General features: G+C 38.8%; 1 protein-coding gene across 1 annotated transcript in view; it reads left to right on the plus strand.

Annotated features, from left to right (window-relative positions):
- Nucleotides 1–277: 277 nt before the first annotated feature.
- TMC5 (transmembrane channel like 5) overlaps nt 278–25,709 on the plus strand; it is a 99,896-nt gene continuing 74,464 nt past the window's right edge. Inside the window, exon 1 of the mRNA XM_063430329.1 lies at nt 278–586. The gene's annotated coding sequence lies outside the window, so the exon portion shown is untranslated. The remainder of the gene's footprint in view (nt 587–25,709) is intronic.

Raw genomic sequence — 25,709 nt, forward strand, 5'->3', positions numbered from 1 at the left:
CAAGGCACTTTATCCATATAAGCTCGGAACAAGGAATTGCAATCTAAACTGTGGTTGTCACTGAGTTGGTGAATTTTTCCAGATCAGCTATTTTGGTCTAAATGTTGCCTCAATTTATTACAATATAGGATTTAATGAGTAAACCTCATGACAGTGTCATTCCTTCAGTGAAATCCCTAGTTAATGATAAATATGTATTGATTTGTTGTGCAATATAACCATGAACGCAAATGCCACATCTAGCAGTACTGTGGATTCCTCTATCTCATGGAACGCTGTCTATTGGTTACTCAGTAGCACCTAGTGATTAGTTGCCCTGGGAACTAGCTTGGGGAAAGGGACTTAGATTTCCGGGAGATGTTTCACAGAATCAGTGAGAACATAGGAGGAGCTGTGTGTGTATTGGAGTGTCTGAACACTAGGCACCTGTTGTATTGGATTACCTGCAGCAAGTCTCCACACAGGAGAGGCACACCATAACCACACTACAGATCGGGACACCCCCACCTTGTGCCCTCCTATCAGATCTGCGAGTAACTAGGGGACCACCCTACCATCTAATTAATCATTTGCATATTGGCAGCAGGTAATTAAACAATTACACTTTGCAATCAGAGCCTTGATTACATAGTTACTTGCTTAGTATTCCATCTAACCGTATGTGATCGATTTTATTTTTGTTGTTGTTGCAATACTGTCTTTTTTTTCCTCGAGTTTATATTGTCCATTTATTGCTAGTTAGCCTTGTGTTCTTTTAATTTATTATAACGGACAGTCAGTTGATATTGAAAATCGGGATACTGTCTGTTCTGTTCCAGCCCGACGGTGTTTGTATAATGTTGCTGTTCTATATTATATACCATGTAATATATAGTTTATCAAACAGCAATTCTCTCATGTTTTTCATATGGAAGGCGGTTAAATGCAACGTTCTGGTGTAGTGGACACAGCAATATGTAGTCAGTCACACCGATACATTCCTCTACAAATACAATTTTATTTATAACGAATTCTTCATACTAAATATAGCATCTGTTTATAAGGTTCCCCACCTACCTCTATCTAAACTTATCAGGCTAGTCACTACAGTGAGAATTCTTTTCAAATAATTTTTATTAAAGTTTTACATATTTGTAACAGTGAGAATTCTAAGTGACTTTTAAATGTAACCTAAATAATGAAAGCATCAATTGAATGCTTTAAGTCCACTTTGAATTCCCACTTACTCACTGTATCAGTAGTCAGTGTATGGATCTGTGTGTGACTTGTGATAAGAATAATGTGATGTCATATAGATTATCTCAATATCTCAGGAAACCTGGTAGACAGTGTTAGTTGGATTAAATAAAGCAGTAGAAATGTGGGTAATTCTCCTTTTATGATGCATTTCCTTTTTTTTTTTTTTTACACTTGTCCTTAGCTGGTTACACACATAGCTAGCCTGTAATTGACCTGCCTGGACATGGCTTTTTACAAGTCCTAATAATACCCCTTCGATGAAAGGTGCCCAGACTACTTATTTACTGCAGGCACTGGGTGTCCTCTTCAAACAAAGCAGTCTTTGTTTGTGGTCATTTTATTTTAGGGGCAGAGCGAAATGGGGCATACTGATGGCTAATTCTGGCACTTAAGCTTTGAAATGTATGTCCCCTAGTATTTGGCTAATCGCTATGACAACTACAAAATACACAGTGTGGTTAACAATGCAATTTAGCTATCTACTGTCCTGTATTAGCTCCATGAACAACTGAACCAGATGCGGCTATAAAGATTTTAATAGGAGCTCAGGCTGTTTGAAGGACTAACCAGGTGTATTTATGGAGACTATGCCACCATGCCATAATTAGATAGATCTACACATAGCATGCATCTACAAGGAAGCAGTGATTTTAATGTGTGCCTTTTTAAGATTTTAAGGTATACCTTTTCCATGTACGCAGCAAGTGAGGATTGTTTGGAATGCAAAGTGAATTTAAACATTTAATCCAGATTACATAACCGACTTTTAAAGCAGGCATCCCCCAAACACCGGCCCTCCAGATGTTGCTGAACTACAACTCCCATGATTCTCAGCCTATTACATTCATATCATCATGGGAGTTGTAGTTCAGCAACATCTGGAGGGCCAAATTTTTGGGGAAGCCTGCTTTAAGGGATCACTTCACACCCCCTAAATAGCTTGTTGAAGTGCTCTGTGTGTGTGAAAGTGTTGTCCTCTATTCATTTTACAAAAAGTACAGACTTCAATAGAAATTGGCACTTTTTAAAATAAATTTAAACTTGTTCACTAAACACCAAATGTCTCTTCTGTACCAGCAACACAATCCAGGTATTGATCACAGTGGTTATTGTAAATTATGCAATTCATCCTCTGACTTAACTTAAATGTAAACTGGATTTCAATCTGTCCAAATGTAACCAAACCGCAGAAATCCAGAACCATATTATGGACAATTAAACACACAACTATGGATCCAGTAATGGAAGTTTGGTTGAGCCAAACTTGAAGACCGTCAAATGACAATTCTGTTTGTGGCGGGGTGGGGGACCAAAATAAAATTAATTTCAACAAGATGTGCATATCTTAACTTGACTGGCCTTTTGGTAAATGTGATAATTGTATATTTGGTTGGCGTTCAATTATTTAAAGCAAAATTTGCTAATCTGGACTGCTTCGAGGCTTTAGTTTAGCGAAGTGAAAAGGCTTTCAGTTTTATTATTTTTTTAGTCTGGTGGATAGTCTTCACATGAATCTAGTGTATTGAACTCTTGCAGATAATAGTAGTTTCATTAAGCAGCTTAACCCCTTAAGGAAAGGGATCATGACATGTCATGTGCCCTTAAGGGGTTAAAGTAAGATGCTAATCTAGTACTTAAATCATTGATAAGAGTTCAGGCTAGACTGACTTGTATTCCTTGATCTTTTGTACTTCCCTGACAATAATCAAGAACAGAAAAAAAAATATAAACTGAACTGTGCGCTCATCATAAAAAACTAGCAATCTGGGTGTTGGCATGACATTATTTAGGGGTGTGTCTGCTATGTTTCATTTTATGGTGGTTCTGGTATCACTTTGTAATTTAAAGAAGCAGTAGTATATCCGTTTAAATTAATGAAGCACCATAACTACTGTAGTGCACTGGTGCTATGAGTGCCCTGGCGCCCACCCCAGTTTAGTCTTGGTGGAAATGGCTTCATTCTTTACCTGTGGTCCACTGGGCTCCTCTCCCTGCCTTCTCTCAGCTGGAAGTTACAAAGTGGTTTGACTACTTACATTGCAGTTGGCGCCATAATCACTATAGTGCAACGTAGTGGTTATGATGTCCTTTGTTTTTAAACAGAGGATGTGTATTTAAAAAAAAAAAAAAAAAAAAAAAAAAAAGTGTGAATCTTGCGGAACACACACACACACACACACACACACACACACACACACATATATATATATATATATATATATATATATATATATATATATATATATATATAGTATACAGATCAGTGCACTCGCTTATTAACTAAACAGTGATTTCAAATCGTAGAAAGTACTACTTAAAAACACCTCACCTAGATAAAGAATAATAATGGGGGTTTGGTTACATTATATAATCATACATTGCATAAGACTGCCAACTGCATCAAAGTACCCCATTCTTGGCAGGTCCTACTCTAGCAGCCTAATGCTTGCTCTTACGAGATTAATCCACTTACTTGGGAAATGCTTCCTTACTGGGACTCTCTGCAAGTCAAGGCTAAATAGGATCCTGGAATGAGACACCTGTGGCAGGGAGGGGTGCAAAGCCCAGGGGTTGGCCTAGACCCCTATAATTATAAACAAGGTCAGGAGGGCTGCACTCACCTAAACATGCATTTATTCATGGATTTATTACAGGGTGCTACTGGGACCAAAATACAAAATACACAAACCAGTGCACTCGCTTATTAACTAAACAGTGATTTCAAATCGTAGAAAGTACTACTTAAAAACACCTCACCTAGATAAAGAATAATAATGGGGGTTTGGTTACATTATATGATCATACATTGCATAAGCCTGCCAACTGCATCAAAGTATATTTATATATATATATAGGCCATATTTTGCAGGGGATTGTGTTTTATTTTTTTTAATTTTTTTTTTTTTTTAATCTAGTCTCTGAGCATGATTAATTGCAGCTGTATCGCATGAAAGCCCAGAATAACCAATTAGAATATAGCTTTGATGTACTGAGTGAGAACTCCAGGTGAATTTTATATTTAAAGGACCACTCTAGGCACCCAGACCACTTCAGCTTAATGAGGTGGTCTGGGTGCCAGGTCCTTCTAGGGTTAACCCATTTTTTCATAAACATAGCAGTTTCAGAGAAACTGCTATGTTTGTGAATGGGTTAAGCCTTCCCCTATTTCCTTTAGTGGCTGTCTCATTGACAGCCGCTAGAGGCGCTTGCGTGCTTCTCACTGTGATTTTCACAGTGAGAGCACGCCAGCGTCCATAGGAAAGCATTGAGAATGCTTTTCTATGTGACCGGCTGAATGCGCGCGCAGCTCTTGCCGCGCGTGCGCATTCAGCCGACGGGGAGGAGAAGAGGCGGATCGGAGGAGGAGAGCAGGAGGAGATCTCTCCGCCCAGCGCTGGAAAAAGGTAAGATTTAACCCCTTTCCCCTTTCCAGAGCCGGGCGGGAAGGGGTCCCTGAGGGTGGGGGCACCCTCAGGGCACTCTAGTGCCAGGAAAACGAGTATGTTTTCCTGGCACTAGAGTGGTCCTTTAAGGTTGGAAATGGCCAGACTGGAGTAATTCTCCAGATGAGCTTTGCTTTCAGACCAGCTTTTCTGGCCTTAAACTTGTAATTCACGTTGTCTGTTTTTGCCGCCTCACACTTTCACAGACAAACCTCATAATTTTTTTACATACATAGTTTGAACTTTCGGTGAGCTATTTGCACATAAAAGTAATTTTATGTTCAAGAATAACTAACCCTTTAAAAATGCTTAGGTTTTATATAGTCCTAGTTATACAATTCTAAATCCCATTGGGTTTAACCCCTTAAGGACACATGACATGTGTGACATGTCTGACATGTCATGATTCCATTTTATTCCAGAAGTTTGGTCCTTAAGGGGTTAAGCTAAATGCTGCTATTTCTGGAAATATAAAATATTTAAAGTGTGGACCATGAATCCAAGGATCTCTATAAAAAATAGTTTGAAAAGCTGAGCACTTTGCAGAAATGTCATATTGACTTGACTGTGACTCTGGTGACTATTACTTGTTTAACATGTTGCCTTTATACATAAAGGCATCCCCTTGAAATTCATTAGCCTGAATTTTAATCACTCTTGGCGGCAGCAACACATGAGTTATTTAAAAATGACAATCTGCCTACATGTACACTGTTTTTAAAATAAAGGATTTTAGTACCATTGCAATGCCAAGATCAAGGCAAGAGTCAGAAGTTTTTAGCACCATTGTAATGCTATAAAGTGTAAGTTCACCTGCCAAGATCAAGGAACGACTCTCGGGGCGAGTCCTAAACTAAATTAGTTTGTACTACGGAAATGAAGAGATTATGCTACTAAAAATGTAGAAATTGTGCAATTTATCAACAGCCCAATATTTAATATATATATATATATATATATATATATTTTTTTTTTTTTTTTTAAAGTCTCTCTCCTCACACTTCTTTGAGCAACACAGATGAACAGGTAATTTTGGAATTTCTAATTAAATGGATTTCCAAGGCATCACAGTTTTAAAAAAATACTTTAACTACGAGTAAGACAATCCAGGTACCCCCCCTCCCCCCCCCCCCCCCCCCCCCCCCCCCCCCGTTTCCTTGTTTTACATTGGCCTGATTCTCGGTAAATCAGTACAGATAGCTAGCTCTTAATGTAAACTTACTAAGATGGCTCCAACCAATTGGAATAATCCTTATAGGATGTAACACAACAGTTAAAAGAAAAAACCTAAGCCACTCTCCAAGATCAATAATTAAAGAATACCAACGTTATTAACACTAATTATATGCATTAAGCATAGGTAGATCAAGAGTAGCACAAAACTAAATGAACATAAAACAAATGGGATATCAAAATAAAGTGATATACCCAAATACTAATAGAAAATGGGTACTAGATCCGTTCATTTTTAGTTTAAAATTTCCAATATAAGGCAATGTCCAATAAATGCTTAAAACGTATATTGCTGGGGGGCGGAGCCTGACTGGCTTCCTGAGTAGACGCTCGTATGCTGAGCTCCTGCAGCCAAAATTGAAAAATTGCCCAAAAATCGATAATAATGGCTCGCACCTACACGAGCCTGCCATGCCTGGGATCAGTAAGCCTCACTGAACCTCACGATACCACTCGTCTGGAAATAGGTGCACAGCAGCCCGAGACGTTTAGCCGCGGCCTGCAGGCACTGGACACGGGGAGAGACGGCCGCTTTCCCCGTCCTCTCGCAGGTGGCCCGGGAAACAAGATACTTCCCCCCCCCCCCGGACCGGTGGGGGTTATCCCGGTCCCACTATGGGAACAAGCCCGGCCATACTGCGGACAGCCACCTCAACCACGCAGTCAGCCCGCGACAATGGGGCAAACCATAATGGCGGACGCCACGTGGATGACTAGCCACTGCACAGAGGAGCCTGATATCCTGAAGCGGATAGAGCGTACATTTGCAGCCTTTTGGGAGCGACTAGCTGACAGATTGGAACAAGAGCTGCCCTGCAAGCCAAAAGTCGCCTTGCCCGATGTACCATCACCCAGCTCCCGCCATCGACAAGCTATCCTCAAGTGGCAAAGATTGGGAAAATGGCGCCAAAAACGATGACTCCCTCAACCTACTCACATCCCTACTCACAACCGCAGAGCAAAAGGAGGGAACACTCCTGAGAGACTGCCGCGACGTCGGTGGGGATGCAACAGCAAGCACATCACCGAGAAGGCATCAAGTGGAACCCCTACACCGACTGCACCCACCTGCCGATCCACTGTGAACTGGGTAAGCACGCAGCAAGCAACATGGCAGCAGGACACTGCACACCAAGATCACAGAATAGATTGCCCCATACAACACACCAGTGGCATAGGGTGAAAGAACGCAGCCCAACTACCAGCTTGGACGCGAAACAGGACTTTGGACGCTCCCTCACTACTATGATAGACTGTAAGCCTGGAGTCATGTTTGCCTTTTTACTTTCTCTACCTGGGCCTGACCTCTTACTTAATTTTGATGGTTATTAGTTTTCTGTTTTTTGTTTGATGCCAAGCCTGTCGACAACTCCATAACCACGCCCTAGCGTTTTAGTAGATCTCTCCGAGGATCTCTTATTGTCTTTACCAGGCATACAATGTACCCTAACACTGCCTAAACCGATAGCAAGCCTAACAGGTTACCTATGCCTTAAAACCAGAGAGCACAGCATGTTCACTATCATACATATTGCCTAGCCTAATGTCCGGTAACAATACAACTGCGCTTAGCATAATCTGATACCAGGCTTATATAGCATGCATGGTGCAGGGGTTGGTTAACACCCCACTGCTGAATAATACTTAAACTCCTTAACCATTTACGTGCCTCCAAGCAGTGAGTTTATTGACACAATCTCTGGTTTCTGCTGCCCCAATCAAACTCAACCTAAGGGCAACTCCACGATATTTTTGGTAAAGCTTGTTCCCAGTGGCCTCATATCTTGATCAATCTTGCATAAGCTTACTCTCTTGTACCTGTACCTATTACGCTCCAACTACCATATTAATGAACTGGTAGAACGCACAGATGTCTATGGTCCACTTAATGTGTTATATAGTGTGTTAATCAATATTCTATGCAGGTTACGCCGCTCACTTATCGCACTTGTAAAACTTTGAAGGTTAAAAAATGCAGAGACTTGCAGCAAACGAGTACCACAGCTTGACTATCTTTATAGCTTAAAAATTGTGCCAAGATCAGACTGTCATGTTCATATGCTAGATAGGTATTCAGCGAGAATCTTTAACATGCTCTTATGTTATGTTATTATGTTTTACTTTAATTCCTATAGAGCTTTTGCCTTTGTTATTGTTTTCCTTCTATGTGATAACCTAGCATGGCATTAAGCCGCCCGCCAACATAACTTACGGCTGAAACCCAAGCCTGCTTATAATTGGCATTACACTGAGTGATTACTTTTTGATGACCATAACTCGTAGCACAGATCGACAGTTGTTGTATGGCACTTTGTCCTATTTAAGCGTGTACCTCTCTTGTCCTGATAAAAGGGAGAAGGTGCCTGAACAGCAATATCAAAGCAAATGCAACGGGTGCAGCATTATTTAAAACATACCGAACGTGAGGCCACGCTAGACTAACGGCTCACCCAAGCAATGTTAATACTATACGCCTGCGTGGACATACTCTAATCTCCAGACCTACTCTTACGTTATTATATTTTACGTTGTCCTATCTTTTATTGTTACTTTATCAGATTAACGCATCATTCTATAACATATTCAAAAATGTGCATTGTTTAACCATACCCTACTGTATCTATTGTTGAAATAAGCATGTGGATTGCCGTTGGGGTACCACATGTACGTCTGTTCCAACTATATGCACTACAAAAATAAAGAATTAAAAAAAAACAAAAAAACGTATATTGCTGTTCTTTAGAAGAAATGTCCTTCACATATCTTAAAGTAACAGTTTAGTAGATGATCTTAGAAACGCAAAACAGACAGCTTGTATGGTGTAGAAACTTAATAGACTAAAAAGATCCTTTGCAGGCCGGAAACAAAAAAGGAGTGTAACTTGTGTTTAAAAACGAGCCATAAAAATTAGTCATAAAATATAGACTCATAGAAACAGAGACATAGAAACATAGACTCCAAGATAACTAGTGTGGCACATTGGCCAATTATATCTCAAGACCATGTTATGCCAATTAAAAGTGGAGACAAACCGAAAATTGTATTTAAACTAGGGATGCAGCGAAATAAAAATTCTGGGCCGAAACTGAAAATTCAGGATGCTCTTGGCCGAAAACCAAACCAAAAATGACTGTTTTCCCCAAATGATTTTAAATGTTTTTTTTTGTCTTGTTTTTTTCTACAATTTTATTAATATTGGACTTTTTAATTGTCAGCAACTTACAGTGAATTTCACATTTTAGGCCATAACAACTAAACTAAAAAAAACAACAATTTTCAGTTTGGCTAATTTGGCCTTAAAAAAAAAAAATCAGTTTAATTTCACTTTCACTTCCTCACAATTTACAGCTAAGTAATAAACCTGAATTTATTACCAGGTCAAAGAGGTAGCTGTTACAGGCTGCCGTCTCCTGAGGTCAGTGGTGTACACACAATCCATGTAGGTGTTTTATTCCGAAAACTTCGGCAGCTAAAATTTCGGTGCATCCGTAACTTAAACGAAAAACTACAATTAAAAATATCATGGCTCCAAGCCTGATCTGTAATAATATTCCCATACCATTATTATTATTTTTTTTATTATTTTATTATTTTATTTTTTTGTATACCATTATTTTCTCCAATACCACTGAAGGGATCTATAAATGCTGTAAAAAAAAAAGTCTGCTTTACTGTGGCTTCAACCCAAGGAACAACAATGACAAACACTTTTCATCAAATCACATCTTTTCCGACAAGATATAAGAAATTGAACATTTTATCACTTGTAATACTACACATGTAGTATATCTTTGAGAATGTCCTTACGGCAGACAGTATGTTGGCCGAACATGTAGGAAAATAAAATCAAGACTCGAACATCTAAGAGCAATTAAAAACGAATGTACAAATCATAGGGGTAGTGATTCACTTTTTAGAAAAGCATGGGGCGGACCTGAAAAGCTTAAAGGGACACTCCAGGTACCCAGATCACTTCTGCCCATTGAAGTGGTCTGGGTGCCAACTCCCACTACCCTTAACCCTGCAAGTGTAATTACTGAAGTTTTTTATAAACTGCAATAATTACCTTGCAGCGTTAACTCCACCTCTAGTGGCTGTCTACTAGACAGCCACTAGAGGGCACATCCGTGTCCCTAGCACAGGAAACCTGTGCTAGAGCGTCGCTGGACGTCCTCACGCTGTGTGAGGACCTCCAGCGTCGCTCAATTCCCCATAGGAAAGCATTGAAAAGCATTTTCAATGCTTTCTTATGGGGAGCTCTAATGCGCGGCACTGCCGCGCATGCGCATTATGTCTCCTCGGCCGGTGGGCGGGATCAGTCTCGCCCACCGACCAACGTAATGCAGAGGAAGAGTGGCGGCAGAGGAGCAAGCAGCGACGTGGGGCTTTTTTTTGGGCTACATAAACCTGTCGCTGTAAAATTGTTCTCTCCCCTGACCCCTTTCCCATAGTGCTCTCCCCTCCCATCCCTTTGAGATCTCCTCTCCTGACTCCTAGTGCTCTCTCCTAGTCCCCCCCCCTGTCCTTTAGAGCTCTCCCTTGCGTCCCATAAAGCTCTCTCCCTGCTCCTTACTTAGTGTTATCTCCTCTCTCTTCCCCTGCCCCTTAGTGGTCTCTCCTCTCTCTTCCCCTGCCCCTTAGTGGTCTCTCCTCTCTCTTCCCCTGCCCCTTAGTGGTCTCTCCTCTCTCTTCCCCTGCCCCTTAGTGGTCTCTCCTCTCTCTTCCCCTGCCCCTTAGTGGTCTCTCCTCTCCCCCACACCCCCTAGTGGCAGAGCTCCGGTCCGCGGTACAGGAGCTTCTGTTTCCTTTACCCGGCCTGACTGACAGGAAGTGCTCACTGAGGAATACAAAACCACTAATTGTATCAACAATAGAGTGAGAGGGAAGGGAGGCTCAGAACAGAACCTTGGGAGAATGTGAAGTAGTTGCATGGAGATGGATGTGTCCGAATAGGATATTCTAAAAGAGTACTGAAACTTCATAACTTACAAACGATCATTCCCCAGTAGACTGCACGGCCTCCATGACAATAGGTTTTGCACACACTGCTTCCACAGCATGTATAATTTACAGTTTCTATTCTCCTCTTGTGCAATACTCGTCATGAAATTGATACTTCTCATACAATTTTAATGGCCCATAGTAAAATTGGATAAGATTTTAGATAATATCTTCTGAAAACCAAATATGGCAAATTTCTGAAGATCGATGACTACAATATGTTTCCAGTATACAGGTGTAATGAATAAAGTGGTTGATAAAAATTAAAAAAAACTTCTAATAAAAATAGAAAAAAAATGATAATAAAACAGCTAATCAAGTGCCAATCTTCGTATATTGACTAAATACATGGCTGCATCGCATTTTTAGATAATCTATGTCTACGTATTTATTTTACATTTATTAAATAACTTGGCAAATTGCAAATATAACTAAATCCTTTTTTTTTTACATTTTTTTTTTTTTTTTCTAAAAATGCCGGGTTTATGCACTAAACTAGTTGCACAGCATTCACAAGCAAGGGGCGACATTGTTGCCGAACTTAAAAAAAAAAAACTGTCAGTTACAAGCAGGTGGCTACAACAGACAGGAATTCCACATGTCCCAGAAAATTGATCTTCACTGGCCAAATTGCACAGATGTCTTGCATATACAATGTTGTGTCCCACTTCTCAGTGACCTAACATACACTAGGACTAAGCTGTTAAATATTAAACCAACATGGTGCCAACTGCCTTTGAATTGTATCATGGCAGACTGCCCAGATTCTCAGAAAAGGGGACACCCCTGAGCGAGGCAGCAGATTCAGGAGAGATGGTACAGTGTCACCAGGTGGACAAAGGTGTCTGTTTTCTCCTCCCTTTGTTCCCTGTGATGTCTGTGTCTACTGGAGGTGGACCTACATGCTTGCACTTCACTCACTCAGGAGCATTTTAGAATATTAAAATACATTCGATCTAACATGGTCAGAATAAGACATCATTTAAGCCCAGCACAGGTACTGACAATTGCAGGTCATCTGGAATGCAGTGAGCAGGCTCCTCTACATTCTTTGTCCCCTGGGCAGTCCTATACATTAACATATTGTTACATCTGGTTCTGCTACTAATGTCAGAATAAAATGATTTCATACAGGTGATAACGCTGTCAACACATGGATTTGCACTCTGTGTACGGTTTGTAGACCGCACATCCTACAACATATAACTTATATCTTATTAAAACTCAGCACTGTTTATGTTAGATATACCAACATTATCCAATAGGACATTTTGTAAAACCTATATATTTGCTAAAATGAATATTGCTGGATACTATAGATCTGTGTGTATTCAGTTAAGGCCATCTGCATTGATTTGGGCTATCACATGAAGTTTGAAAATCTATATAATTTTTTATTGTTTTGTTTTAGTGTGATATTTGCTCCAACCACAACGGTCTATTTTTGTTTTTTGTTTTTCTTGATTTTACTACAAGGGATGATCAAGTTAATAGAATGAAAAGTTATTTGCTAAAGGAATACTCTGAATACCATAACCACAATAGTTCATTAAAGTGATTATGGTATGAGAAATAACTTTTGCACCCCCTTTCCACTGTAAGGAGTCAACCAACTTTAGAACTTACTTTGGGTCTGCCAGACATCCCTCCCTGCCTCCACAACTACAAGAGAAATCCAGAAGCTCCTGCTTTGGAACTTTCGTTGGCTCTCCTCTGCCAAACCCTGTAATCCAGGTCTAGCTCATTCGTTTGGAGCGTAAGACCGTTGTTCCAATGGGCTAAGTCCAGCAATGACCAAGAGCTTCCGACTCGCTTGTACCTGTAGTGGACGCAGAGAGTGGCACCTGGTGATTGCCAGGTCAAAAGTCAAACTAAATGGATTGACAGGGCACCAGACCCAACAGGCACAGTGTACTGTAGTGGTTATGGTTAGTGACGTGTCCTTATGTGGTACTAGATTGCTATGTATTAAGACATGGTTAAACTGATGGTTAAGCCAGTGTCCACTGTTGCTGTGCTACAAGACAAATAATTGCTGGGACAAAACATTTCAGTGACAATAATTCTTGGTTACTTCCTTGTAGACAAGATCGCAATCTCCCATGCAAGCAAATTTCTATGCACACATACTGTGTAATATTGCACCAATCAAAGGTTTGTTTTGCTGATGTTGGCTAAACAGCATATCATTTTTACGTAGTTTCATATTCACGGTCCTTAAGGTTTGTTCAATAATTAACTGGAGGGAGTGTCCCAACAAACTTTTCAGAGAAATCCTAAAACGTCAACTTATAGATAGGTTTAATCTCCTGCTACTTCTTGGATCATGGGTGTCCACAAGGTAGATTCCCCCAGTTGTTGTAGGACTACAACTCCCATGACGCTTTGCATGTCTTTAAAATGACAAAGCATCATGGAAGCTGTAGTTGTAAAAGATCTGGGGATCTACCTTTTGGGCACCCCTGTTCTAGATCAATTATAGCTGGTAAGTAATTTTTTTTTAACCAAATCTGTAAACATTGAAACGGAAACACACTGTAGATAATTAGACATAATTGAGTTAATAAAAGACAACAAATACAGGGTGCGCTAGATAAAATAAAATAAAAGGTGAAAAAAGTCTCTATAGGTACAGTGTAGACCTTGAGTAACTGTTCTTCTATTCTTGCTTTGGAATCTGAGTAGTCGGATATGGAATACAAAAGCAGAGAAGGGGGAGACCAATAGTGCAAAACCGTAATGCTGAAAGGATCACGAACAACACAGACGTGGAGAAGTGCCAACTTACAATTTTTAGAGCTAAGCCCAGCTCTAGGTAAAACAGCATACAGTGGTATTTAATACTCCCCACATGTAGGATATTACTGGGCAATTGGAGGTATCTCCACACGATTCTTTACAACTTCTGAGACAGACGTCAGCATATAAAATATATAAAAGAGGGAAAAACCCAATGGTGCAACAACAGACAACACTGAGGTCCTAAGAGTGCCAACTTACAATTTGAAGAGCTATGACCAGCTCTGAGTAAAACAGCATACAGTGGTATTTTAACTCCCCACGTGTAGGATATTTCTCTAATGATGCTTGCAGTGCCGGTTTATGAAAATAAAATCACAAGAGAGGGCCCATAGTGTGTGTGTGTGTATATATATGTATAAAATGACAGTGGAATAAAAATTCAACGTACTTACAGTGTTCAGAGCAGGCACACTGCTCTATGAACCAAGCGTAGGTGGAATAATCCCCACCAGGGATTTCTTATGAAGTACTGGATCTTGTTAAAAATGATGATACAAATCAGCCAGGATAAAACAGCAACATATAAAGTAAATGAACTAACCCAAAGTGAAAGGTAGTCACAAAATACTTTAATATAAAACAAAGTAAAAATACACACGCGTTTCGCCAAACAATAGGCTTCTTCAAGTGAGATAATGTGTTTGGGTTTTTTTTGTTTTTTTTTAAAGAATTATACATTGAAGTTCTTGTAATTTCAAGTATGTCTTTGGATATCCATGTCATAATTACCCAGCTGTAATTAACCTATTAACGTAGGAAATTCGATAGTTTGAGCAGACCGTGCCAAGAATAAAAACTGTGATCACGAGCACACTCTACATTTGTTGTTGAAGCCTGTATGGTAGACCAGCTGAATAATGCACAAATGCTTGCAATTCTTGACCGTTTCTGAGATAACTACACATTATAAATGCTAATAGCTAGCTTTTAGTTAAATGAACACTATAGTCCCCTAAATTACTTTAGCTAAATAAAGCAGTTTTAGTGTATAGATCATTTCACTGCTCAATTCACTGTCATTTAGGAGTTAAATCACTTTGTTTCTGTTTATGCAGCCCTAGCCACACCTCCCCTGGCTATGATTGACAGAGCCTGCATGAAAAAAAAAACTGGTTTCACTTTCAAACAGATGTAATTTACCTTAAATAATTGTATCTCAATCTCTAAATTGAACTTTAATCGCATACAGGAGGCTCTTGCAGGGTCTAACAAGCTATTAACATAGCAGGGGATAATAAAATCTTAATTAAACAGAACTTGCAATAAAGAAAGCCTAAATAGGGCTCTCTTTACAGGAAGTGTTTATGGAAGGCTGTGCAAGTCACATGCAGGGAGGTGTGACTAGGGTTCATAAACAAAGGGATTTAACTCCTAAATGGCAGAGGATTGAGCAGTGAGGCTGCAGGGGCATACAGGGGTATACACCAAAACTGCTTCATTAAGTTAAAGTTGTTCAGGTGACTATAGTGTCCCTTTAAGCTTAAAATTTAAGGCTTGTGCATTCAGTTTCAACTGAATTGTGATTTCTTATTGGGCAATGTTTCGCCTGTCTTTGGCACTTTAAAAAAAAAAAAAAAGGGCGAGTGGATTGGAGAAGCAAAAAATATATATTTTTATTTATTTAAGTTGTACACTGATAGGCACGTTTTTAGTGCAAATTCAGTTTGTCTGAATCGTTTCCCACCCCTCCTCCCCCCCAAAAAAATACAAAATACAAAAGAAGTGAAAAATTATCGCACTCAAAGGACTTAATATTAGTTAAACTAAAATATAACTTTTATTTGTATATGGCAGCTGATGCCCAAAAGCACCTGCTATGTTAGCCAGCAATCTGTCAGACAGAGACATGTCTCTGTCTATCGATCTTATGCCAAGAACCACGTATTATTAAAGGAAATTAATGCAATCAATAGATTTTGGAGACCTTCTTATAAACCGTATCTGTTTAGCGCCCGTGTGATTGGGTTAGAGTTTGACTTTGTAACACAGTTTCTCCGAGTGGTACCTCTATTGAAAGTCTCTCCCTAGTACCGCAAGGCGAATAGTGATTATAGCTCTTTCTTAACTAAACATCACTCAAGACTTGATGAAGGGTAAAACAACAATTTTTGAAGTTAATGAAACGAGTACACGACTATATACAAAGACCCCCAGCATGGGGTCTCCGTGGAATATACAGTAAACAAACCCAGGCGCCTCTGTGTGAAAATGTAAAATAATTATCTCCCTGATACAGAGAGCTCAATACAGAGCTCCCGCTGAATGTGCAAGGGTACTCTGGCTCCCGGTAATGGTTAGCAGGCAAGGTCGAGAGGTGCACTTGCTGGAAACACATGGAGCGGAAGAGCGGGTTAGCAAAGTGATAGGGTCTATACTGGAGTATTAAAAGATTTTTTTTTTTGTCCGCGGGTACTTTACCAACTTTGTGTTGAGGTCAGTCTATTTTATAAGGTTAGTCCCTTTTGATCCACTGATACACTTTTGCCTCCATAAGCAGACCCACTACCTGTGCTTGTACATGAAATGGTAATGGCAGTTGAGTCTGTACGAAAATGTGGCAGACCTACTTTTCTATGTCCAGAAAGGATATCTGTGCTTTCATCTGCTTTACCTGGCTACCTTCCAAGATTCCGCTCATTGATTTCAGCGATATCCCTAATTTAGACTATTATTGGGGTCTTATTTCTCAGTACTTGGTGTCCTCCAAACCCTCTCCTTTATTTTGTTCAGTCTCTCACTTTTTATATGACTGAGTGGCCATGTTGGGTCAAACTCTGTTACCTGACCACCTGCTTTTCAGCCGAAGTTGTCCTCGAGTTAGGTTGAGCAGAGCAGCAATTGATCAGATAACCATAGTCTGACCCATGACTACTCAGTGAGATAAAGTGACGTTCTCAAAAAAATCAATATGCAGTATTCAATAAAAGAAATCATTGCATTTCATTAAATAAACTTTTAAAAAGTGAGAAGTGAAAATCTGATGACGATTGTCCTTTAGGTTCCACCCTAGTCTCTCATATGCCACCTTACCTTATAATATACCTTACAGGAATATTACTGGTTATTCTTGTACATAGATTTTAGTTAATTATTCATTTGGTTTTGTAGCTTTGTACTTTATGTATCTGTACTGACATTATAAATAATGCTCTCTCCAGTTTCCTAGTTTTGTATATAACTTGCAGTTATATTTTAAAATCCAATGTGGACTCTACTTGGACAGACTTTTTAAATGGTTAAAGGCACACTCCAAGGTCCAAATACAAAAAAAGCCTTGCTTAGTAGATGTGCTCTAAATTAATGCATTAAATTGGAAAATGCTTGAAAACCACTTGCAAAAGCTGCAGATCTCTTTTCTGAAGCTGCCTCCCAACTGTGCCAATTTCAGCAGGACCGTTCCGATTTCCAGGTTCTGTTCCGACCCAGTTCAAAAAGCAGGACACTAGGGAACTATCCTCGACAAGCATAGCGTGAGCACATTATTAGTCCTTCTACGCTCAGGGGATTAGGAACTTGCAGAGAACCCTGAAACAGTGCTCCCTGCAAGATCTGCCCTCAGTGATCCCTTTGGATGATGGACTGGCAGCTTGTTGTGCATTCATGCCAGGCTGACCTGCAAATCCTTCTGGTGGACCTGTACCTTCCCCTTTGTGTCCTGATTCACCGAGTTGGGAGATATGCTTCTAAGCCCGCCCAGACTTTCTGTGACTGTCCAATCACAGAATTCCTAATGCAGCTCAATGGGAAGCCTTTTCAAGGCAAGTGCTCTGAGCAATTGCTGCCTCTTGAGCTAACCAAACCAGGAAGAAACCAAACCGGTTTTCTGGTGGGTGTAATTTAAAAACTGAAAATTTCAACTGAAGTCTGCACTTTTTGAAAAAATGGGAGGGGAAAAGGAGGATACACTCTACACACACACAAATACTTTTTTATTTAGCAAGGTGAAGTGCATTAGGGGTATAAAGTGTCCCTTAAGTCGAAACTGACTGACTGCAAGAGTTATATGGATACCTTTGTCATTGGTTGATAATGTTCCAAAACTTTCAGTCTTCTACGGAGGCAAGAAAAAGTATGTGAACCCTTTAGAAATTACTTAATTTCCTTAAATCTGATTTGATGTTCTTCTGAGTTACAGTCATCTACAAACATCTGTTTTAACTAATTACATATAAATGATTGTAGTGTTGTTGTGCATATTAAATGTATCACTCAAATATTCACAGTATAGGTTTGAAAAAGTATGTGAAACCCTAGGCTAATGACTAAAACGGAAAGCTAATTGGAGTTTGTAATGGGCAAATCTAGTGTCCAATTAATGAAACCAGATTGGAGGTGTGTGCTAGAGATACTTTGGCAATAAAAAAAATCCACACATTTTGAGTTTGCTATTCACTTAAAGCATCTGTCGATTGTGAACCACGCCATGCATCACATAACAGTCCTCCGAAAACCAAGACCTGCGATCAAACATTTTTTTTTGCATAAACCTGGAAATCGTTACAAAGCTATCCCATGGAGCCTAGTTATCCACTGTTGACTATTAATGAATATAATTATGAATAAATAAGTGCAGAGGCGGGCTTCAAAATTTATCAAAGGAATGGAACATTTTAGCTATGAAGAAAGGTTAACAAATTTTCGTTTAGAAAAATGTCGCCAGAGGGGATATGATCACATTCTGCAAATATATCCTGGCCAATACAAAAACATTGTGTGGAAATCTATTCACAAACAGAACTATGTACAGGTCAGGAAAGGGTACAGGGAAGCAGCGCCTTCTGGGTGTCCTCAAACTCTGATGGTGGTAAGTATGGAAAATAGGACAAAAAAAAAACAGAATATAGTGTAGTATATTCTATAGGTGGTGAGGTAAAATAAGAAAAATGCTCCTTACAATTTTCTGGAGCTTATGTTCAGCTCCAGATATATGCGCCTGGGCGATTTGATCCCCGCCTGTGGATATGTCGCTCAGCTTGTTCCGTGTGTGTGTGTGTACATCAAATTACAAGTAAGAGAATCACTAAAATCTGAAATAATAATAAATCCAAGTTCAACATTAAAGTTTTAATAGTAGGACGCTTTTCAAATTCAGGAAATCCCATGGAATTAAATGGCAGGTATGTGAAGGTAACTTCCTTGTTACTTTGTTCTATGATTAACAAAATAATGTACTGCAGGGTAGATGGCTAAGAGAACAAAATTCAAAGACTTTATTAGAATATATATATATATATATATAATTTAAGGTCGTTTTCTGTTTTATTCTTGTAAGGTGCTATTTTAACATAAAATCGCCATGTATTATTGTATGCTTTTTTTTTTTTTTTTTTTCTGTAAAGTATCCTTCCTAAATATTTTTTTGGGGAAATGGAATATAACAGATTACATGGTAAAACACAGTATACTCCATGGCATTTATCCCAGGATAGTCATTGTGTGTGCATTTCTCTTTTGCCTTTTTTTTTCTCCCATTGTATTTCAGTCTGTTTCTTGGTCTGTGTTTTGTTTTTGTTTACTTTTTCTTTTAGCCCTCTAATAGTCACGTTTTCCTCTCTTCCCAGCACAACTCTCCCCCTCAATCACCACCAACCTCTGCTATTACCATTAATTTATTTGTCACTCCTTTTGTCTCTTCCCTCCCTGGTGTCCTTAACATTAACACCCTTTACCCTAATCTGTCACTTCTTTCCTCTATTCGCTCTTTCTCTTTCTATCTTTCTTTTTCTATTTTATTCTCTACCTGCGTGTTCTTATATAATTCACGTTCTCCTACCTCTTCTAGTCACGTTTTCCTCTCTTCCCAGCACAACTCTCCCCCTCAATCACCACCAACCTCTGCTATTACCATTAATTTATTTGTCACTCCTTTTGTCTCTTCCCTCCCTGGTGTCCTTAACATTAACACCCTTTACCCTAATCTGTCACTTCTTTCCTCTATTCGCTCTTTCTCTTTCTATCTTTCTTTTTCTATTTTATTCTCTACCTGCGTGTTCTTATATAATTCACGTTCTCCTACCTCTTCTAGTCACGTTTTCCTCTCTTCCCAGCACAACTCTCCCCCTCAATCACCACCAACCTCTGCTATTACCATTAATTTATTTGTCACTCCTTTTGTCTCTTCCCTCCCTGGTGTCCTTAACATTAACACCCTTTACCCTAATCTGTCACTTCTTTCCTCTATTCGCTCTTTCTCTTTCTATCTTTCTTTTTCTATTTTATTCTCTACCTGCGTGTTCTTATATAATTCACGTTCTCCTACCTCTTCTATCACTGAAGGGTTCCACCATTTGCTCCCTTCTCAGGTTTATCATAGTGGACCAGTAAGTGATTCTCCTACATTGTCAATAACCCTAAATACAGTGCTTTACACATATATATGCTAATTTTAAAACACCACCAGAGGTAAATGCCTTATTCACATTCAATGAAGACCCTTTTAGAAAAGTTTAGTTATTTGTTAATATTTTCTCTACTACTTTTTCTGGCCAAAATTGCCCCGTTAGAGATCTCGACAGGAGACACCAAAGACAAATTGCATGCCTGCCATCTGTGCTAAATCTGGCGGGGCTGTCCTGGTTTAGGAAACTTGTCCCTCTATCTTGGATTTGTTTCCTAGTGTCCCCATATGTGTTTAACTGACCCCACGCGTTTTGAGGAGGGCACTAGGATCAAGTGGAAAGTGGTGGGGCTGTAGAGAGAGCCTGTCGTGTTCCATATAATCTGCATTGCAGTTTACCTGTTCTATATATGAAGATGGATAACAACGGCAGTTGGTTTGTCTAACGGTTTAGAACCCCGGCATCGTGAAAGACGAGCAGTTGGAGACATTTCCCTTAACTTTCAACATTTCAACAGGCTTTTTACCTGAAAAAAGATACAATATGAGCAGCTTAATGGAAAGAAGAGCTCCGATACTTTATAGGAAATATTATATTCTTAAACCGGTAATAAACGTGTTTATTTAATATGAATCTATCATGACTTAATGTTGATCAGGTATCGAATTATTATTAACCCCTTAAGGACAGAGCTTCGGAAGCTTGTCTTTCATTTAATGACAACGGCATTTTTTGCATTTTTTGCTGTTTGCGTTCAACTGCAATTTACATTTGACTAATTTATTGCATCGACGCATATTATATACCGTTTTTTTAAAGGACAGAAAGGGCTTTAATTTGATGCTTATTTATTATGAAAAATACAGAAAAATGCAAAAAAAATGAAAAATGTGTTTTTTTTTGTTTTTTTTTTACAGTTTTTGTAATAATAATGTGTGCACAATTAGTGCAGGTTAAAGAAAGTAATTAAAAATAAATTCATTTAGTTGTTCTGATTTACAGAATATATAATGTGTCTGGGATTTTCAGTTTTTTTTGGTAGTTACAGGTCACAAAGCACAAGGAGTAAAATAAACTTTTAATGTGGAGCGATTTTAGAATTTGGTATGTTTGTCTTGTAAGCTTAATAGCCATAAAAGAAAACAAAATTGCCACACAAAAGTGTATATTTATATAAAGTAGACACCACAGGCTATTCACCTAAGGTTGTTTTGACACTTTCTACGTAGCCATTTCACTGTCAATCTCTGCTAAATATTGGAGTAAAATTGTGTTTTTTGGGGGTTTTGGCACACAAACTTATAACAAAGAACTTTTCATGTGTATTTTGTAAAGTTGGTGTGTGCTATTCCTGTACAAAACCTAATTTTGTGTTCAGTTACATCTGCTGAGTAAAATGACACCCCCTTTGTATGTCTTTGACACTATTTTGTGAAGCTACAGTGCCATATAGGAGACCTGTCTTTTTCAGTATTCACAGTTGAATTTTGAGAAACGGATTTAATGAGCCTATGCTTCCATTTGGGGTATTATAGTAGTTTGACTGTTCAATAAAACCCCCACAAAGGCCTACCATTTGTAAAAGTAGACACTCCAGGGTATCTCATAAGGTGCATATTGTGCCTTAACATGCCCCCATTTTTTTACCATTACATGCCAAAGTATGTGGTAAAAAATAATTTTGTGCATTTTTTACATACGGATTGCATTTTTGCTGGGCATTTTGTATATTTCATATGTGCCACTAAGTTCAAAACCCCCAAATTATGCTCAGCTAAGTCTTCTGAGTAAAAAGACATCCCCAATGAATGTCTTTGGCACTATTTTGTGAAGCTACAGTGCCATATAGGAGACCAAGCCATATCAGTTTTTACAGAACTTTGAATTTTGACGCGGGGCCTATGTGCAATTTCCAAGCATCTTCGCAGATTTTAAATTCAAACTACCCCACAAAGGCCTACCATTTCTTAAAGTAGACACCCCAGGGTATTTCAAAAGGCATATTTTGAACCTTGGCGTGGGATCATTTTTCCGCTAGCTTGTACCAAGTGTAGTGGTAAATAGTTTTTCTGCCTTTTTGACACACAAAGTGAGTTTGCACAGTATATTTTGTATTATGTGTACTACATATTATGTGTACTACCACTGTATAATACTTCATATGTTGCTCAGCTATGTCAGCTGAGTACAAAAATACCCCCGTATGTACCTTTGCCATGGGGATGTTGAAGGGGCACATGTGGATGTTGAAGGGGCACATTTAAGACGCAGCCATTCAGTTTTTTTTCTAACTTTGAAGTTTTTTACGCTGGTTGGTTATTGAAACTTCCCCACAAACACATACTATTTATTAAAGAATACACCCTGGGATAATTCAAAAGGCATATTTTGAACCTTAGCGTGGGATCATTGTTTCTCTAGTTTTGTTCTAGGTGTAGTGGTAATGAGAGTTTTTAAATGTATTTTTTAACTTTTTAAAACTCTTTTTTAAAACTTTTTTGTTTTGCTTATTAATTTTTTTAAACTTTCCTAAACTTTCTTAAAACTTTTTTTACAGATTTAACATTTTTCTAAGCTTTTTTTTTACCGTTAACCCCTAACTAGCAGTAAGCAGCACTAACCGTAAATTCCCCATTTTCCCATAACTCCTACCCACCCCAGCTAGAAAAAAATATTTAATTATACAATATTTAAATTAGTTAATTAAATAAATTGAACCCCTGAGGATTAAAAAATAAATAAAAGTTAATCGTCAGGGGTTAAAAAATATTAGATCACAGTATAATACTGTGATCTGTGTTTTGATCACTGTAGGCAGTGATCGACTGGCAGGGAAGGGGTTAATTTTTATTTGGACTGGGTAAAGGGGGGGTGGGATTTTTTTTTTTTTACTTAAACGTTAAAACTTTTTTGAACTTTTAACTTTTTAAAGCTTATTTTAAAACTTTTTTTAACGTTAACCCCTAGTTAGCCTAACACCAAATCCCCCAATTCCCCACTAACTTCCACCCTCCCCAGCTAGCTAAATATATAATTTTAAAATACTTTAATTAATAAAATAAATTTTACCCCTGAGGGTTAAAAAAAAAAAAAAGAACCCTCAGGGGTTAAAAAAAAAAAAAAATCAGATCATATTAAAATGCAATCCCTGCCAATTGATCACTGTAGTCAGTTATCAATTGGCAGGGAAGGGGTTAATATTTTATGAAAATGGTAAAGAGGGGTGGGATTTTAAATAAACGTTTTTTTTTTTTTTTATACAGGGGGCAGGATCAGTGAAGATCCGTCTCCCTGCACCTCACAGTGAACCCGGAAGGTGAGTATACACAGCACATGTGCTCGCTCTGACATGCTGTCAGAGCGGGCACATGTGCTGGGACAGCCCGATCCGGTGCTCCCGGTCTGCCTCTAATACAGAGGCAGACCGGAGCACCATTAACCCCGCCATCGTTAAGGGTTTTCCCTGAGTGACGGACCTCGTCCGTCACTCGTCGTTAAGGGGTTAATAATAATAATAATTCGATACCTGATCCACATAAAAACTGTTAACACAATAGATTGATATTTTCCATGCTCCATTAATTCTAGTTAAATAATATTATTGGGCGATGTTGTCTGGGGATGTGAATAATCTAAATTTTGAATTATATTAAAACTGAATTTGAAATGTTTAGCCAAATTGGGGAGAGGGGGATTGACCCCATGTTAGCTATTCTAACCTATAACTTGAAATTCACTTCTAATCCCAGACACGTCTTACTTTTAATGAGTAACCCTACCACATACCAGAATAATAGCCAATCCGAGCAAACCCTTTCTATGGGATTGTTAAAACCTAGAATCCACTGCACAGCATGATTAATATGGGATCTATATCCCTGCTTGGTATCTCTATTCGACAAAAACGTTGAATGATGTTGCAAAAACATAGCTGATACACAGATGCAGAAAAAAAACAAAAAAAAAAAAACACCTATGCAGCTCCATTAAATCTTCGGAAATATATTCGTAGATATACAAAAAATGTCAAATTAATTAGTCACTGATATTTATTATACACCCTCACAAGCGCCCAGTTGTGCCATTGACTTCTTTACAGGAAGCTGTAACATTGAGAAATGCATCTCTCATACTGCAGGCAAGTCATACAAGACCTTGTATGGCCAGGAGGAAGCATTGGTTATAGTATGACTACGTGTTCCAAATCATTGCATTTATAAATGACTAGCAGCAAAAGAGTAATGGAGCAACAAGGGATCTCCTCGCCCCATAACCATTGCAAGGAGCAGAAATTCTTAGCATTATTTCAATGGAAGAAACTGTCTTATTTTTCTATAGGACGTATTAAACCGTGTAAAATTATCTCTCGATTTTTAGCATGCAGTAAAATGGAAGTGATTTTTTTTTTTTTCTTCGTTGTAAACTTTCTAAAGGCTGATAATTTGATAACCTTGTGACTTCTGATAATGCCATAAAACATGGGCACGTGACATTTTACTGCATGCTCTAAAGGCATCTTATGTCACTGTAGTTATTGTGATGGTCTCTACGTAAAACCCTATTGACAAACAATGTTTGCTTAAAAAAAATACCTGTAATCTTCCCTATGTGGTGCAGCAGCCTTGAACAAATATTGACCCACATAACTGACTATGAACTCAAACAGGCCTATTTAAATTGGGTAGATAACAAAAGCATACAAATACTTAAAGGTTGTAGAAATTGTGCTTCGAAGAATGGTCAACTTGTTTAAATACAAACTTGCTCGTGTGAACTCTCATTGTAATGCAAACATTGCTAGTTTGGTTTTTAAGGAATGTACTAAAAATAAACTACGGAAGGCTGGTTTTTATTAACAATTAGGGGATTTGTCAGGTTTTTAATTTTAGATTCTCTAGTCCAGTGTATACAATCTGGGGAAAAACTATTGCTGCACATGACTTTGATTTTCCACTTCTGTTTGATACTTCACAATTTACCTGTGCTGACTTAATCATATTATGTGAACCTCCTATTTAAATAATTAAAAGAACACTCCCAGCATTATAATCACTAAAGTGTGTTGTTATGGTGGCAGGAGTGTGCTTGTGCCCCCCAACTGTAATTGGCCAAACCTTTTTTTTTTTTTTTTCCATCAGGCATCACTCCCTACCCTTTCTAGCTTAACCAGAGAGCCCGGAACACTTCAAACTTCCTGTTGGCTCTCCTGAGATAAGCCCTGTAGTGCAAGGCCAGCTCATTGGCTGGCTGAGAGCATTAGCTGATTGCTCTCAGCCAATGAGCTAAGCCCTGTATGATCTAGTTTTGCTCAGCTTCCGAATTAGTGGAGGCGCAGAGTGGTACTGGCGGACCACATGTAAGAAGTCAAATCTTTCTAGGACAGTTTGACTACTTACAATGGGGGGTGCCAGGACACTCCAGTTACAATAACCTTTACAGCAGGCTATAGTGGTTATGGTGCTTGGAATTGATACCGGAGAAACTGACGGAAGCCAAGCACAGAGAGATGGACACAGGTTTCTTCAGGAAGGAAGAGATTCTTTATTGGATCACCGATCGGGACTCAGAGGGACTAGCGTCACCAAAATACAGCAAAGTCTGAGTACTGAATACATAGAGTACATTCCTTATATAGCACTGTAGCTCCTCCCAC

The sequence above is a fragment of the Pelobates fuscus genome, chromosome 8, assembly GCF_036172605.1.
Source record: "Pelobates fuscus isolate aPelFus1 chromosome 8, aPelFus1.pri, whole genome shotgun sequence".
Taxonomy (NCBI): domain Eukaryota; kingdom Metazoa; phylum Chordata; class Amphibia; order Anura; family Pelobatidae; genus Pelobates; species Pelobates fuscus.